Here is a 16159-nt window from a genome sequence, read left to right as displayed (position 1 = left end):
GCCCCTTAGATACTGGAAGACTGCTATCATGTCACCCCTAGTCCTTCTTTTCATTAAACTAGACATAACCAATTCTAGCAACCATTCTTTATATGTTTTAGCCTCCAGTCCACCGGTTCCTCTTTGTTGCTCTTCTCTGCACCCTGAATCTCAAAATCTTTTTTACATCGTGGCAACCAAAACTGTATGCAATATTCCAAGTGTGGCCTTAACAAGGCATTAAAAAGTGTCATTAACACTTCAAGTGTTCTTGATTCTATCCTGTTAACGTAGCCTACTTCTTCCTGCAACTATCTAACATCCAAGGAAAGCCCCATATTATCTCCTTTGCAGAACATGAGTCCCATAAAGATTTTTCATGCTATGTTGTCTTTCTGGTGGATAAATTTTTTTTTAAAAAGACGTAATTTCAATAACGGTATTTCCCAACCATGTAGAATAAAAATATATGACTAGACGTTTCAAACTTTTTTTTTAAAGTGGAACATTGTTGAAACTTACACAACAAAACAGAAGCTGTCAAATGAGAGGTGCTGGTGGTGAGTAGACTTGATCTACAAAAAACAAAAATCAAAAACTGAATTAAAAAAAACAGGCCAATGCAAATCATGTCTAAAACATATATAATGTTTTATAAAATATTATAAAACTAGAAAGGCAGCACAAAGACTCTTTTCTCCAGCAGCCAACCCTCAGTTGAGCAGTGAGTTATTTATAAAAAAATAATAAAGGCAGGATAAAAATAAAAGGTAATTATGTAATGCTTGAATTTTGCATATCTCCCTTTTCAAGAGGCCATCTAACTATGGTAACTCATCTTATCTGTTTTTTAGGAAATCAACTGCAATTTCTCTTCCCTTCCTTAGGGCTTCTTAGGGATTTGAAGTCCAAGCAGACCAGTAACAGCAAGAATAGCCATCTGGTTGTGCAGAGAAAATAATAAGTTGGAAGGGACCTTGGAGGTCATCTAGTCCAACCCCCTGCTCAGACAGGAAACCCTATACCATTTCAGGCAAATGGCTGTCCATTGTTGGAGCATTCACCACTTCTGGAGGCAGGTTGTTCCACTGGTTAATTGTTTAACTGTCAGGAAGTTTCTCCTTAGTTCTAGGTTGCTTCTCTCCTTGACTAGTTTCCATCCATTGCTTCTTGTCCTGCCTTCAGGCGCTTTGGAGAATAGCTTGCAATGAATTAACTGAAAGGTTAAATCACAAACATTTTAACTCTCAGCTGTGGGAGAATAAAATGCAAGATATATTCCCTCCCTATAATGTGTGCTGAGAATCTTGGAAAAGGCTGATTAAATGATTTGCAACCAATTGACAGCTTGCCTTTGAATCAGTAAGGATCTGATATTTTTGAAATGTGTGTGTGTGTGTGTGTGTGTCTTTGCATATATATTGCAACTGTTTCTAGAAGCTATAGCTTTGTTGGGCAAAGTCTAGCACTAGATGTAAAGTTTACTCAAAGCTGTTTATGCTTTGAGATAACGCAATAACTGAGACAGGAAAAAAGAGGATAGTAGAGCTAAATTGGGATAATGCATGCACTGCAGAAGTTGCATATTTTAAAAAGTGTATATAGGGATAGCTGAATAAGGTGGAAAAATGTATTTCTGGCATGCAAGTTGCATATATGACAAGAATTTTCCAGATTTTTCTCTGATATTTTTGCTATATAATTAGATGCCATAGATTAGAAGGATCCTGGAATGCATGAAGCCCAGAGGCAGGCAGGCAGGCTGGCTGTATACACTTAATGACAAGAAAATGCAATCAATACTTATTCAACGGTGAGTCTATAAATGCTTCAGTGTTTTTAAAAAATGCCCACAGTCTCCTTGTTGACAAATGCAAGGAAAAGCAAGAATCTCTATTAGCATTTTCTCTCTACATCTGGCTTTTGTCCCCCACCTCCCCTCTTTCCAGCATATGCAACCAGAATCTATTTTCCAAGCTCAGCCTGTGGGAAACGAAGCCTACTCTTTATTTATCTAAGCTGTGCCTGAAATATTTCTAAATTAAGATGCACTAAATTGCTACTTGTTCCTCAATGTGAGGGAAAGGAGGGATACGAAAGCCTTTTTCTCTGCAGGTATAAAACTCACTTTCTTTCTTGACCTTTCCATGGCAAGAAGTAATGATCCCTTTCAAATGGCACCTTGAAATAGTAATCTAGTGCACTCCGTGGACCAGTTTGACATCAGGACAAACTATGGCTTTTCACAAGAGAACTGGGATGCAGCAATCCTTGCGTTCAAAGACTTCTGCTCTTTCTTTAACGTCCCTTTAGCACAGCCTTGCTGCAACTGGAAATGTTGATTTCCCCATGGAATGCCCCTCAAGTACCAGCTGATGGGTCTTACGCCTCCACCCTAAAGAATAATATCACAATGATTGGCTAGGATAAGCTAGCTTCTTCACAGAATTTACGGCTGGTCTCTTTCATCAGCGACATATATTTAAAATAAAAATAGGAGCGATGATTGAACTTTTTATTATTAGCATATGGCATTGTTACATTAGCCAGGAGACTACAATGCAATTGCAGAGTGGTGATTTGGCTACCTGTTTACCAGCTCTGTCAGGTATACATGTGTACACTTCCCAAGCTTCCTTGAAGGAGGGTATCTTCCCTGCCGCCTTGAAGGAGGCGGTGGTGAGACCTCTCCTCAAGAAGCCTGCCCTGGACCCGGCTGTTTTAAATAACTACCATCCGGTCTCCAACCTCCGCTTTTTGGCGAAGGTTGTTGAGAGTGTGGTGGCGCATCAGCTTCCTCTGTTCCTGGAGGAAACTGATTATCTTGACCCGTACCAATCGGGTTTCAGGCCCGGGTACAGCACGGAGACGGCATTGGTCGCACTGGTGAATGATCTCTGGCGGGTTCGGGACAGGGGATGTTCCTCTGTCCTAGTCCTTTTAGATCTCTCAGCGGCTTTCGATACCAGCAACCATGGTATCCTACTGCGGCGTCTCAGGGGGTTGGGAGTGGGAGGCACCGTTTTACGGTGGTTCTCCTACCTCCTGGGCCGCTCGCAGTCGTTGTTGATGGGAGGGCAGAGGTCGGCCACGAGATCTCTCGTTTGTGGAGTCCCTCGGGTCGGTCCTCTCCCCCCTCCTGTTCAACATCTACATGAAACCGCTGGGCGAGCTCATTCATGGTTTCGGGGTGGGGTATCATCAGTATGCTGATGATACCCAACTTTTTCTTTTCACCCCGAACCAACCCAGTGATGCACTCAACGTGATGTCCCGTTGCCTGGAGGCGGTCCGGGTTTGGATGGGGAGAAACAGGCTTCATCTCAATCCTGCCAAGACTGAGTGGCTGTGCATAACGGCATCTCGGGTTAACCAGGTTGTTCCATCACTAATGATGGGGGGTGAGGTGTTACCCCCCGTCGATAGGGCTTGCAACTTGGGCGTCCTCTTGGATTCACGGCTCAATTTCGAAGACCATATAGGAACCGTGACCAGGGGGGCTTTTGCCCAGCTTCGTCTGGTGCGCCAGTTGCGGCCCTATCTGGACTGAGATGCCCTTGAGAGATGTTAAATGCTGTAGGACTCAGGGCGGTTTACAGGGGAAATTAAAAGCATAACATACAAAAATTAAAATCAGTTAAAACAATTAATTAATTCAAGTCCCCGAAATTTAAAACTAAAACCCAATAAAAATTAAAACCCCTCAGCCTGGGCCAGACAGCTCAAAGAGCCAAGTTTTCAGGTCCCGGCAAAATGAGCGAAGGTCGGGGGCAGTCCTAAGTTCCGTGGGAAGTTGGTTCCATAGGGCCGGTGCGCCCACAGAGAACGCTCTTCCCCTGGGAATAACCCGCTGGCATTCCTTAACTGGCGGTATCCTGAGAAGGCCCTCCCTGTGGGAGCGCACAGTACGAAGGGAGCTTGATGCCGGCAGCAGGTGTTCCCTTAAATATCCCGGACCCAAGCCATTTAGGGCTTTATAGGTCATCACCAGCACCTTGAATCTCACCCGAAGGGCAACCGGAAGCCACTGCAGCTCGCGGAGTAGAGGTGTTACATGGGAGTATCGGGAAACCCCCATGACAACTCGCGCGGCCGCAATCTGAGTCCTCCGGGAGAAGGGCGGTATATAAATTTAATAAATAAATAAATAAATAAATAAATCTGCACCAGTTGAAGCCTCCAAGTGGTCCTCAAGGGCAGCCGCATGTAGAGAGCATTGCCGTAGTCTAAATGGGAGGTCACGAGCGCATGAGTGACTGTGCGTAGGGCATCTCAGTCCAGGTAGGGTTGCAACTGGCGCACCAGGCAAACCTGGGCAAAAGCCCCCCTGGTCACAGCTCCTATGTGGTCTTCAAAATTGAGCCGTGAATCCAGGAGGACGCCCAAGTTGCGAGCCCTATCAACTGGGGGTAACACCTCACCCCCCATCGTTATAGATGGAATAGTCTGGTTGACCCAAGATGCCGGTATTGCAGCTAAGAGTCGTGCGGGCTGCATTCTAAAACTGTAAAAAAAAATCCATTAAAGCATGATCAATGTTAGATAAAAGAGAGATTTGCAGGACTCCTGGCCTCAGGTCTTGTTGCACCTTGTGATAAAGGCCTACCAAACTAGCCAAACTTTTAAAAAAAGACGTTATCTTCCAAGGTTGTGTTCTTTGGCCATCAACAAAATGTTGCTTCCCCTGCTCTCAAAACCTGGTGCATATCTCGATAGTAAATTATTTATGAAACTGCTGCCTGTCTTTGGAACATTGCTTTTTATTACAGGTACTTCTTTTCGACAGAACCAAAAAAAAAGCATCTTGAAATATTTGCTTGAGCAGTCATAATGTGTTTGCCTTCAGACTCTTGTCTGAATGAACTCACAATCAGCACAGGAGAACAACAGAAATTAGAATAGAATGCCTTCCATTCCCCACCTTCCAGTCAAAGCTGAAGAAGCTTCTTGGATGAGAAGCAAAAGGTCTTCGAAGAAAAACCTTGGGGAAAAAATCACCTTTGGGACAACCATGACCTGGAGGACTGAGAATCTCCATAGACAACAGAGTTGGAAGGGACCTTGGAGGTCCTCTAGTCCAGGGGCTTTTCAACCTTTTCACCCATTGTACCACTTTTAGGACATGGCAACATCCGAGTACCACCAGTCGCCTAGCAAGGTGTCAAAGACTTGATGACCAAAAAAAAAAAAAAAGGAAAAAAGTGATGAAGTGCAGATAGTCCTCGACTTACAACAGTTCGCTTAGTGACTGTTCGAAGTTACAATGGCACTGAAAAAAGTGCCCCCCCCCAAGCCACAGCTGAGCAAGATGCCTGCCTGCCCGCCCGGCGGCGCTCTTCCTCCTGTTCCGAGGTTTTCATTGTTGCGAGCATTTCTGTTGAGGATTGGCAGTGGGGGTGGGATGTGGGGGTGTTTGGTTTTTATTCCTCCCCCCTCTGCTGGGTGGTTGCAGAAGGTTTTGGTCACTTCACATGACCCTGGAACACTGTGACCATCATAAATATGAATCAGTTGCCAAGCATCTGAATGTAAATCACAAGACCCTGGAGATGCTGCGACATTCCAGCTGATCGGCACTTCTTCTGGGCTCAGCAGACGCACCGGGATCAGTGCCGAGCTCCAGCTGGAGCCTGGCGCTGATCCTGGCTCTTCCGCTGAGCCCTGACAGCCCTGCAGCTCCAGCCGTCTCTCGCTCAGGCTTGTGCGGTGCTGCCACTGGTTCAGCTCATTCCCCTCCCCACTACCACTTTTCTAGGATGGTCACGTACCACCTGCCAGGTGCCAGTGTACCACAGGTGGTACCCATACCACTGGTTGAAAAGCCCTGCTCTAGTCTAACCCCTCTGCTCAAGCAGGAGTCCCTACACATTTCAGACAGGAGGCTGTCCAAACTCCAGGGATGGAGCACCCACAACTGCAGCTCACAGCCTTCTTACCTGCAATACAATTGTCAGGGCTGCCTCCGATCAATTCCTCTGAAAACCTCTTGACTCCATAAATTTAGAGAAAAGATACTTTTACTAAGAAAGACCTGAATGCAGCAAAAGTCAAGCAATAGAAGATATATAAGGAATGGCTGCTGGAAATGGGTATATCTAGTTTAACGAAGAGAAGGACAAGGGGGGGACATGATAGCAGTGTTCCAGTATCTCAGGGGCTGCCCCAAAGAAGAGGGAGTCAAGCTATTCTCCAAAGCAGCTGAAGGCAGGACAAGAAGCAACGGATGGAAACTAATCAAGGAGAGAAGCAACCTAGAACTAAGGAGAAACTACCTGACAGTTAAAACAATTAACCAGTGGAACAACCTGCCTCCAGAAATGGTGAATGCTCCAACACTGGAAGTTTTTAAGAAGAGACTGGACAGCTATTTGTCTGAAATGGTATAGGGCAGTGGTGGCGAACCTATGGCACGGGTGCCAGAGGCGGCACTCAGAGCCCTCTCTGTGGGCACACTCGCCATGCCCTGGAGATGGCAACTGTCCCTCTTCAACCAGCCGCCTGCTAACTTGCCAAGTTCCCATGTGGCTGAATGCACCCCGGCATGGCTGGTTTCCCTCCCCCTCCCATCCCTCCTGGCCTCGCATGCTCTCCTTTTCCCAGGCATGACCCACTGCAGCACCTCCTCAGCTGTTGGCCGGCCATCCATCTCGGAGGCGGCTTCTTTGAACTGCTGGCGATGAGCTGCAGAGCCCCAGAGTGCAACGGTCAAGGGGCCGGCAGGCTGTGGCTACTGACGGACACTGTCGGGCCCCCATGCGCTCACTGGCCTCTGTGTGTGGGGGCCGATGGTGTCAGGCAGCAGCAAGTCCCTGCCTTGCCCCATGGTAATGGCACCCCCACCCTGCCTCGCCTCACCCCACAGGATGAGTCTCCTGCCTACTGCCCCACCTGCCCGAGACATCCTGGATCTCCCCCAACCCTGCCCACCGCCCACAGGTGTCCCTCCCCATGAGAAACATTGAGGTGACCACACCCACCTTGGCCACACCCACCCAACCTTCCACGACCACCACAGCCACACCCACCCAGTGGGCCACGCCCACCTGGCACCCAGAGATAAATAAGTGGGTTTTGGTTTGCAGTTTGGGCACTCAGTCTCTAAAAGGTTCGCCACCACTGGTATAGGGTTTCCTTCCTGAGCAGGGGGTTGGACTAGATGACCTCCAAGGTCCCTTCCAACATCATCATCATCATCATCATCATCATCATCATCATCATTATTATTATTATTATTATTATTATTATTATTATTATTATTATTATTATTATTATTGCAATTGGCAATAAAACATTCTCCTGTAAAACAAACAATAACAAGAATCACAGTTTTTATGAAGAGACTGGACACCCATTTGTCTGAAATGATATAGGGTTTCCTGCCTGAGCAGGGGGGGTTGGACTAGAAGACCTCCAAGGTCCCTTTCAACTCTGTTATTCTCTTACTTTCTTGAGATGGTAAGGTATAGATAGGTAAAGGAGTCCCTGAGGATTTTAGTCTGTCTTTAGGGGGTGATGCTCATCTCCGTTTCAAGACCATTGAGACAGCGCTGTCCGAAGATATTTCTGTGACCAGCATGATGTCAGGGAATGCTGTTACCTTCCCAGCAAAATGATACCTATTTATCTACTTGCATTTGTATGCTTTCAAACTGCTTGATTGGCGGGAGCTGGGCTGAGCAGGGGCGCTCACCCCGTCGAATGGCACCGAGTCTCAAACCTGGGCTGTTGGTTTTCCAGTTGACTAGCTCAGCATCTTAACCACGGAGCCACCGCGCCTCTCTGCTTGGGACGGTCAGCTACAGAAACTGGATCAATAAATAAACAAACTCTAAAGCTACGAGTCATTAGCATAGAAATTATTCTGAAAGGAGCATCCGGTATGGCTTTCACCCTTGGCGGGCTTTGACCTTTGTCTTCTAACTTATGATTCCTTCTCATGATTCTTTGCTGCACTGAGGTTGGCTCTGGTCCAGTGTAAATGTCAGAGCTGGACGATCCAGGAGGAGATTTGGCAAAAGATTTAAGACATTTAACACATGATTAAGACAGTAGAAGAGATGTTTCGAAGAATATCTTTTTTCCCCCCACAACTAGTACAGTGGCCTCCAGTCAAAACATCTGATGTTTGTCTGCTAGATCTGCTGATATGCATATGTAGCAAGTAAGCCTATCTAATATGTACCAGGTAAGTCAATCTACAAGTTAATTAATTTTTTTGTTGCTGTTGTTGCTAAGTCATGTAGGGCCCTTTGTGATCCCATGTACCTAAGCACACCAGGCACCCTGTCTTCCACTGTCTACCAGAGTTTGCCCAAATTCATGTTCATTGCAACATTGACACTATCTAACCATCTCATCCTCTGCCGTTCCCTTCTCCTTCTGCCTTCCATCTTTCCCAACTGTTATGTATCCAAGTGCAAGCACCTGCATAGCAACAGCCACCAGGGGGCGTTGGCCTGGACGGTTTTGGCGGGAAACCCAGTTTCGGCGGGAAACCTAGGGCCAACCCCATTGGCTAGCCGCCTACCCAGCCAGGTATATAAGGAGGCCAGGTAGCCCTTGTTCTCCAGTACGAACCCCCCCACAATAAAGAGCTGAACACGTACTCCGGCTGGCGTCTCTTCCTTGAGTCGGACCCACTACATTACACCAACATCAGGGTCTTTCCCAAGGAGTCCTCTCTTCTCATTAGGTGGCCAAAATATTTGATCTTCGGCTTTAACATCTGTCCTTCCAAAGGACAGTCAGGGTTGATTTCCTTTAGGATCGACTGATTGGATCTCCTTGCAATCCAAGAGATTATCAAGAGTCTTCTCCAATACCACAGTTTGAAGGCATCAGCTCTTCGGTGCTCAGCCGTCCTCGTGGTCCAACTCTGCTTGGACTGCAAGGAGATCAGATCAGCCATACACCACTACTGGGAAAACCATGGCTTTGACTCTATAGACCATTGTTGGCAATGTGATATCATTGCTTTTTAATACGCTATCTAGGTTTGCCGTTGTTCTGTTCCAGCCTACAACCGGCCCTGTTTGTGTGTCAGGGACAACCCCTTTTTCCTTTTAACAGTCAACAGGCTGGAAAAACCCAACCCAAATTTATTTATAGTTCAAACAAAAAAGCAACAGAATATTTCCTTCAATAAATGAATCAAAATAACAAACAAGAGTCAACAAACAAGAGTTAAACAGAAGTATCCAGAAGAGACCAGGATTCTCTTAGAATGTCTCCAAACGGTTGCCTTCAGCAACCAGCCCCGCCCACACCTTCCCCTTTTATTATCAGTCCCAAGGCGTGGCTTCTCACTGCCTTCTCCTCCTCCCACTGAGTTGCCTCATTGATTTTCTCTGCTCTGCTCTGCTGGATTGCCTTCTGCTTCTAGCGTCTCTGAACAGATTCAGCTGTGACTCCTCTGAGTCCGACACGTCCTCCTCACACATCTGAGCCTCATGAGGAACATGACTGGAAAGGCCAGGCTAAGAGTCCTACAGTGCATCAGAGCCTGCCTCTGACACAAAAGGCTCTCCAAACCCCTCCTCCTCCTCCTCCTCAGATTCATCAGATTCAGCTGCTGGGAGCACAGGCTGACACTGAATCACAACAGCCATAGCTTTCCTCCCAGGGAGCAAATATCTTTTGATTTCATGGCTGCAATCACCATCTGCAGTGATCTTAGAGCCCGCCCCCCAAAATAAAATATGTCATTGCTTCCATTGGGTCAAATCCCAAGTGCCGCGTAACAGAGTGAGCACCTGTTACTCATCTCAGCTTCTGCCAACCTAGCAGTTCGAAAGCACGTAAAAATGCAAGTAGAAAAATAGGGACCACTACGGTGGGAAGGTAACAGTGTTCCGTGTGCCTTTGGCATCTAGTCATGCCGGCCACATGACCACAGAGATGTCCTCGGACAAGCACTGGCTCTTCGGCTTTGAAACAGAGATGAGCACCGGCCCCTAGAGTCGGAAACCACTAGCACGCATGTGCGGGGGAACCTTTACCTTTACCTTTAAATTAAATTAAATTTCGTTTCTCTCTAAGGGCTCTTCCACACAAACTGACATCACAGGCCATCCAAGAAAATAAAAAGACATGAATAGACTACGTCATGTTTAAATCACCCCTAATGAGCAGAGAAGGCATTGAAAGAGCCCTGGCGGTGCAGTAGTTAGAGGGCAGTACTGCAGGCTGCTTCTGCTGACTGCCGGCTGCCAGCAGTTTGGCAGTTCAAGTCTCACCAACTGAAGGTTGAGGGCTGTAAAGCATTGTGAAGTCTAAGTGCTACTGCTATTGCTAAAGGCAGAAAAACAGAAGAACAGGGTTGAAAGGGACCTTTGAGGTCTTACCATTTCAGACAAATGGTTGTCCAATGTCTTCTTTGAAACCTCCTGTTTTTTAAGACAGTGGTCTCCAACCTTTGCAGCTTGGCGGCCTGGTTGAGGGGGAGAAAGGAACCAGGCCGTGTGAGTGCTGGGCCGGTGCACGCCCGCATGTGCACGCAGCTCGACTTGCGCAAGTTGAGCTGCATGCACGTGTGCCTGGCCCACTGCTCATGCAGCCCAGTTGCAAATAGGCCACGGCCTGGTAGTGGACCGTGGCCCAGAGGTTGGGGACCTCTGTTTTAAGACATCTTTTCCTATTCTGGTTTTATTAGCGATGTTTTCCCATGTCTCCTGGCACAAGTTGTGTTATATACTCTTTCTGAAGTACGTCATACCAAGGCAAAGTTAAGATGGGGACCTGCTCTGCTCATAGTGGCTACCTGAGGATGCAGCCTGGGGATTCAGGTAATTTGTTACAATTTTACACATCAGATCCGGCAAAACTGTTCTACAACTTATTATTTGCTGGATGTGCAAGAAATTGGATTATGCCTTCTCCAAATCCTCTCTGGAGAAGATTGGAAAATGCTTACATTGAGCAAAGTCATTAAGATAGCTTGCCCTGGCTTGGATAGGATGAGGGGCACAATTGTTCAGCACTTAAGACACTGGGCTTGTTGGCTAGAAAGCTGGCAGCCCAGGTTCAAGACCTGAGCACCACGCAACGGGTGAGCTCCTGTCCTTGCTCCAGTTCCTGCCTACCCAGCAGTTTGAAACCATGCAAATGCAAGTAAATTAATAGGTACCACTTTGGTGGGAAAGTAACAGCATTCCGTACACCTCAGCATTTAGTCATGCCGACCACATAACCATGAAAGTGTATTCAGACAAGCTCCCTCAGCTAGGAAACAGAAATGAGAACTGCCCCCTACAGTCAGAAACAACTCAAAGGAGAAACTTTTAGCCTAGGACAGGGGTTGGAAACCTTGGCTCTTTTATGACTTGTGGACTTCAACTCCCAGAATTCCTGAACCAGCCATGCTGACTCAGGAATTCTGGGAGTTGAAGTCCTCAAGTCATAAAAGAGCCAAGGTTCCCTACCCCTGCCATATCCATCCATCCATCCATCCAAGGACATATAATCAGCATAACCATCATCTACAAGGTCAGTTGATTGTAAAATAATGTCACAGTGTTGCTTTTCCCCATCCATAAACCCACCAAAAGTATTTTTTTTCAATGACAATAAAAACAGGATTGAGTTAAATTTATCCTACTTCAACATAATCCTCTCTCCATACAAAGACTAACTTCTTAAAGCTGGCCAAAAAAAAAATCCCACTGACTTTTATTTAACTTTGATTTCTGCTCAACTTTTCTTCTTTTTTTAAGAACATGATTATTACTTGAAAACTAAAAATGAAATGATTAATAAGTCTGCCCATCTATCTTGTGTTGGATAGGAGCATTTTCCATCAGGAAACCATGTTGAAAAAGAATACAAATTATATTTGGATTGAACAGGAGATCCACTGTATATTTATGAATGCAAATTCCTTCACCTTTCAGCCAATCAGCATCATGGGCATTTAGTGACGCAAGAGCTGTTTGATTATAGATATGTTTGATGAATCTACAGGCATTACCCAATGATGAATGTCTTGATAAAGAAGATAAAACTCTAACTCACTTGTCTGATTACGTCTATCTTGTCCACAAAGCTATTGCTGGAGGGAAAGATAATTATTTCTTAAACTTTATATTTCCTGTTGTGTGCCTGATGCTAAAGCATCAAAGTCACTGATCATGAAATCATTGTAACAAGCTGACATAACTTGTGATCCACTGAGTCAAAATGCAGACACTGAACAGTAACCTCTGCTCTCTGAAAATGGCTGTTATCGCTACTGGAATATCAAATACAATAGCAGAAATCAGAAAGCATAAATAATCTGCTCACAGAAATTTCCAAGGCTGGTGCCTTTTCTAGGGGGCGGGGGGGGGGGTATATCCAATTTCATAAGCTGTTAGAAGAACACAATCATAAATCGAGTGAACAATTTTAAACAGGAACCAGATAAAGGGATGCAGGTAAGTTTATAATTAGGATGTGTTCACAAGTCTGCCTAGCCCAGGGGTAGGCAACCTTGGCTCTTTTATGACTCGTGGACTGACTCAGGAATTCTGGGAGTTGAAGTCCACGAGTCATAAAAGAGCCACGTTTGCCTGGCCTAGCCAAAAAAGGCCCCAGGGATAGAGTCAGCAGGCTGAGGTTGCTGAAGGACCCAGGCCCAATGGTGGGATTCAGCCAGTTCATACCAGTTTGGCAGAACCATTAGCTAATTTTTTGTTGCCCAGGCCCAGAATGGACGTCCGGAAGTAGCATCCACACGGAGAACCGGTTTCTCACATATTTGAATCCCATCACTGCCCAGGCCTCTACAGGTAGTCCTTGACTTATGACCATAATTGAGCCCAAAATTTCTGTCACTAAGCAAGGAAGGTGCTAAGTGAGTTGCGCTCCATTTTACGATATTTTTGCCATTGTTACTAACAGAATCGCTATGGTTGTTAAATGAATCGTGCAGTCATTAAGCGAAACTGGTTCCCCCCCCCCAGTGACTTTGCTTCTCAGAAGGTTCCAGGAAGATGGCAAATGACAATCTGTTGCAACCGTTGTAAATGGAGGCTAAAACACATAAGGAACGGTTGCTGGCAAGAGAACGCCTGTCTGATGTTGATGAATATAAATCACCGGGACCTGACAGATTATATCCCAGAATTCTGAAGGAGCTGGAGGTTTTTAAGAAGAGACTGGACAGCCACTTGTTTCAAATTGTACAATGCCCCTTGTTTGAGCAGGGGGTTGGACTAGAAGACCTCCAAGGCCCCTTCCATCTCTATTCTGAATTGAATATTTTCAGTGCCATTATAACTTTTAACAGCAGGCTACACACTTGTGAACCAAAGGGTTCCCTCTGTACATAATTGTATTTTGTTTTGTTTCTCTGTAACTCCATTTTTGTTCTAGTTATGTCAGCATGCTGAGCACCTGAGCACCTGAATGTGCTATTAGAGGGGTTGATATTAAATCAGAGCATGTGAGTGACACCAGAAAAGACTTTTTATGGGCTCACATTTCACAGCAGTGTTTCAGCCCTCGTTCGGAAAGTTGACCACCTTGTCACGAAAGCTTTAATTCTAAATTAAGGAGCATTCCTCCAAGGTTCTCAAAATAATTTCAGTGCACAAGAACTGCTAAGTAACTAGCCAGGTGTCTTTTGTGGACTAGCTAGCTCTGTAGCAAGCTTGCTGCCAATTAAGGGATCACTTAAGCTGTGTGAAAACTGATTTCTTGTGTCCAAAGTGGAAAATAAAAACAAGAGAAGTTAACTAGCAGCCATAACCTATCGTGGATTAAGAAAAGGTTCATGCGCTTGAGTTTCTCCATGACTCTCAGGGTCCAGTCCAAGCTGGGAATAAACAAAATGGAGGCTGCTTTTGAAGAGCAGAACCAGACAGAAATGTGGCTCTGGAGCTGCTGACCACATGTTGCTGGGAGTGGTGGGTTTTTATACCTTCTTGGGCTTTTGTGTTTCAGGTTGTTCCTGTGGCATGAACTTTGACCTGAGTTTCAGTGTGCCCTTCTGACATTCTGATGGTGGTGGGTTAATCCTGTTATGTCCTAAAGGTCACGTTTTTAGAGTTTGGGTGGGTTATGTAGATTTTAGGGGTCTTTGTCTTTCTAATCTCATCAGCTACTAGCTTCCTGGCTCCAACCTTTCTGAATAGGATTATCAAACCTGCATTCCTACACACCTGGTCTCTGCCTGAGGGAAAGGGAGAGGGGCTGGGGCTGGATACTGGGGGCTGCTTTCTGTCTTTTAAGATTTTCTTTCTCCATTACTATATTCCTTTTGGGAAATACAATATTCTGCTTTTTAATATTTCCCAAATATTTCTTTCTCTGGGGGGGGGGGGGAAGGGGTGCTATCCTTCTACAACTCCAAGTAGAAGTTTACAGCAATAAAAGGTATGGATGCAATGCGCAGGAGGCATAACTTTGAGGAACAGGGGAAAGAACTGCATTCAAGACAATGGTCAGATAAAAGAAATCAGAGTCTAGGGCAGAAATGTAATTTGAGGATCCTCCCTTGTTCTCATGAAGATAAAGGGAGGGAGAGAAGAAGCACATTCAGGCTTCATAATGGAATAACAGTGTCGGAAGGGACCTGGGGGTCTTCTAGTCCAACTCCTTGCTCAAGTAGGAAACCCTATAGCATTTCAGACAAATGCCTGTCCAATTTCTTCCTAAAACCTCCAGTGATGAAGCACCCACAACTTCCGGAAGCAAGTTGTTCCACTGATTAATTGTTCTAACTGTCAGGAAATTTCTCCCTAGTTCTATGTTGCTTCTTAAGTTGATTAGTTTCCATCCATTGCTTCTCGTCCCGCCTTCAGGTACTTTGGAGAATAGGTTGACCCCCTCGTCTTTGTGGCAATCCCTTAGATATTGGAACACTGCTATCATGTCCCCCCTTGTTTTAGTTTTCATTAAACTAGACATACTCAATTCCTGCAACTGTTCTTCATATGCTTTAGCCTCCAGTCCCCAATGATTCCTGCAAGGTTCTGTTACTGTATCCTTACAATAAATGCAGTATTAGCATGTGTGTCTTTGGTTTCCACATCTGGAAGGCTGACAAAGGTTCCTTGTACCAGTTATTTGAATACTGCTTTCACTGAGGCTGAGTTTACAAGGCACCTTTCACTGGGCTTTAACTTGTTGGGTGAATGTACCACCCAAATCAGTACTGAGGCCGGAGAGGAACAATGCTATTTCCAAGATGCTCTGAAGCATTTATTTATTTATACATCAAATTTAAAAAAAAACTATTCTCTCCCAGTCATGTTGTACGTAGCAATTAATCCTCCAAGAAAATGAGACAAATTCTCCCAGGGAATGGGAAGAGCAGCTGAAAACTTTGTTAGAAAACTCATCAGCAAGTTATGAGGATATTTCCCAAACACTGATTGGCTGCAGCGTATCTGCCCTATGTCTAGTTCCCCCGTTGGCCTGTGGAAAGGAACTTATTGAGTTTGAACAGTCACTAAACTAATATTGTAAGTTGAGGACTCCCTGTATCATTCCAGACAAATCAACTTCCAGTCCTATGCACTGAAATACACAATGTTCCAAGCAGCACGTGCCAGTCGTGGGTTAATCAGCCACTTCATCCTGCTTTAACAAGAGAACAAGGGAAGCAGAATCTCAAATCAGTCCAGAATAACAGAGTAATAAAGTTGGAAGAGAACTTGGAGATCTTCTAGTCCAACCCCCTGCTCAGCCAGGGAGCCTTACACCATTTCAGACAAATGCCTGTCCAGTCTCTTCTTAAAAACCTCCATTTTGGAGGCAAGTTGTTCCACTGCTTAATTGTTCTGTCAGGAAATTTCTCCTTAGTTCTAGGTTGTTGTTTTTCTCTCTCTCTCTCTTTGATTAGTTTCCATCCATTGCTTTCTTGCTTTCTGGTGCTTTGGAGAATAGGTTTGTGGAAGCCCTTTCAAATATTGGAACACTGCTATCAGGTCACCCCTGGTCCTTCTTCAAAATGCAAAAATCTACAGCGATCCCATGGAAGCTTAACAGGATTGTTCTATAGGGAAAGAAACAGCCTCCTCCAGACTTCCCTCACACAAAACTATTCACACACGCAAAGATCAAAAACTCTTACACTCTCAGAAACTCCCCCAAAGACCCAAAAAGGACCGGAGAATTTGATTGAAATGAATTGAAATAAAATTAATCAAGCAGAATCAAACTCTCTTGGGCAATAGTTTAGTTTAGTTTTATTAAATTT

General features: G+C 45.2%; 1 long non-coding RNA gene across 1 annotated transcript; it reads left to right on the top strand.

The window, feature by feature from the left end:
* The first annotated feature begins 8136 nt into the window (after positions 1-8136).
* LOC308667388 lies at positions 8137-11931 on the top strand. The gene is made up of 3 exons (XR_014026274.1): positions 8137-8164; positions 10631-10763; positions 11762-11931. It is a non-coding gene; the product is annotated as an uncharacterized lncRNA (long non-coding RNA).
* Positions 11932-16159: the final 4228 nt, after the last annotated feature.

Source organism: Vipera berus (genome assembly GCF_964194415.1).
Source record: "Vipera berus genome assembly, chromosome: 4".
Classification (NCBI taxonomy): domain Eukaryota; kingdom Metazoa; phylum Chordata; class Lepidosauria; order Squamata; family Viperidae; genus Vipera; species Vipera berus.
The sequence above is the reverse complement of the archived record's forward strand: the minus strand, read 5'-3'. Positions and strand labels throughout refer to the sequence as shown.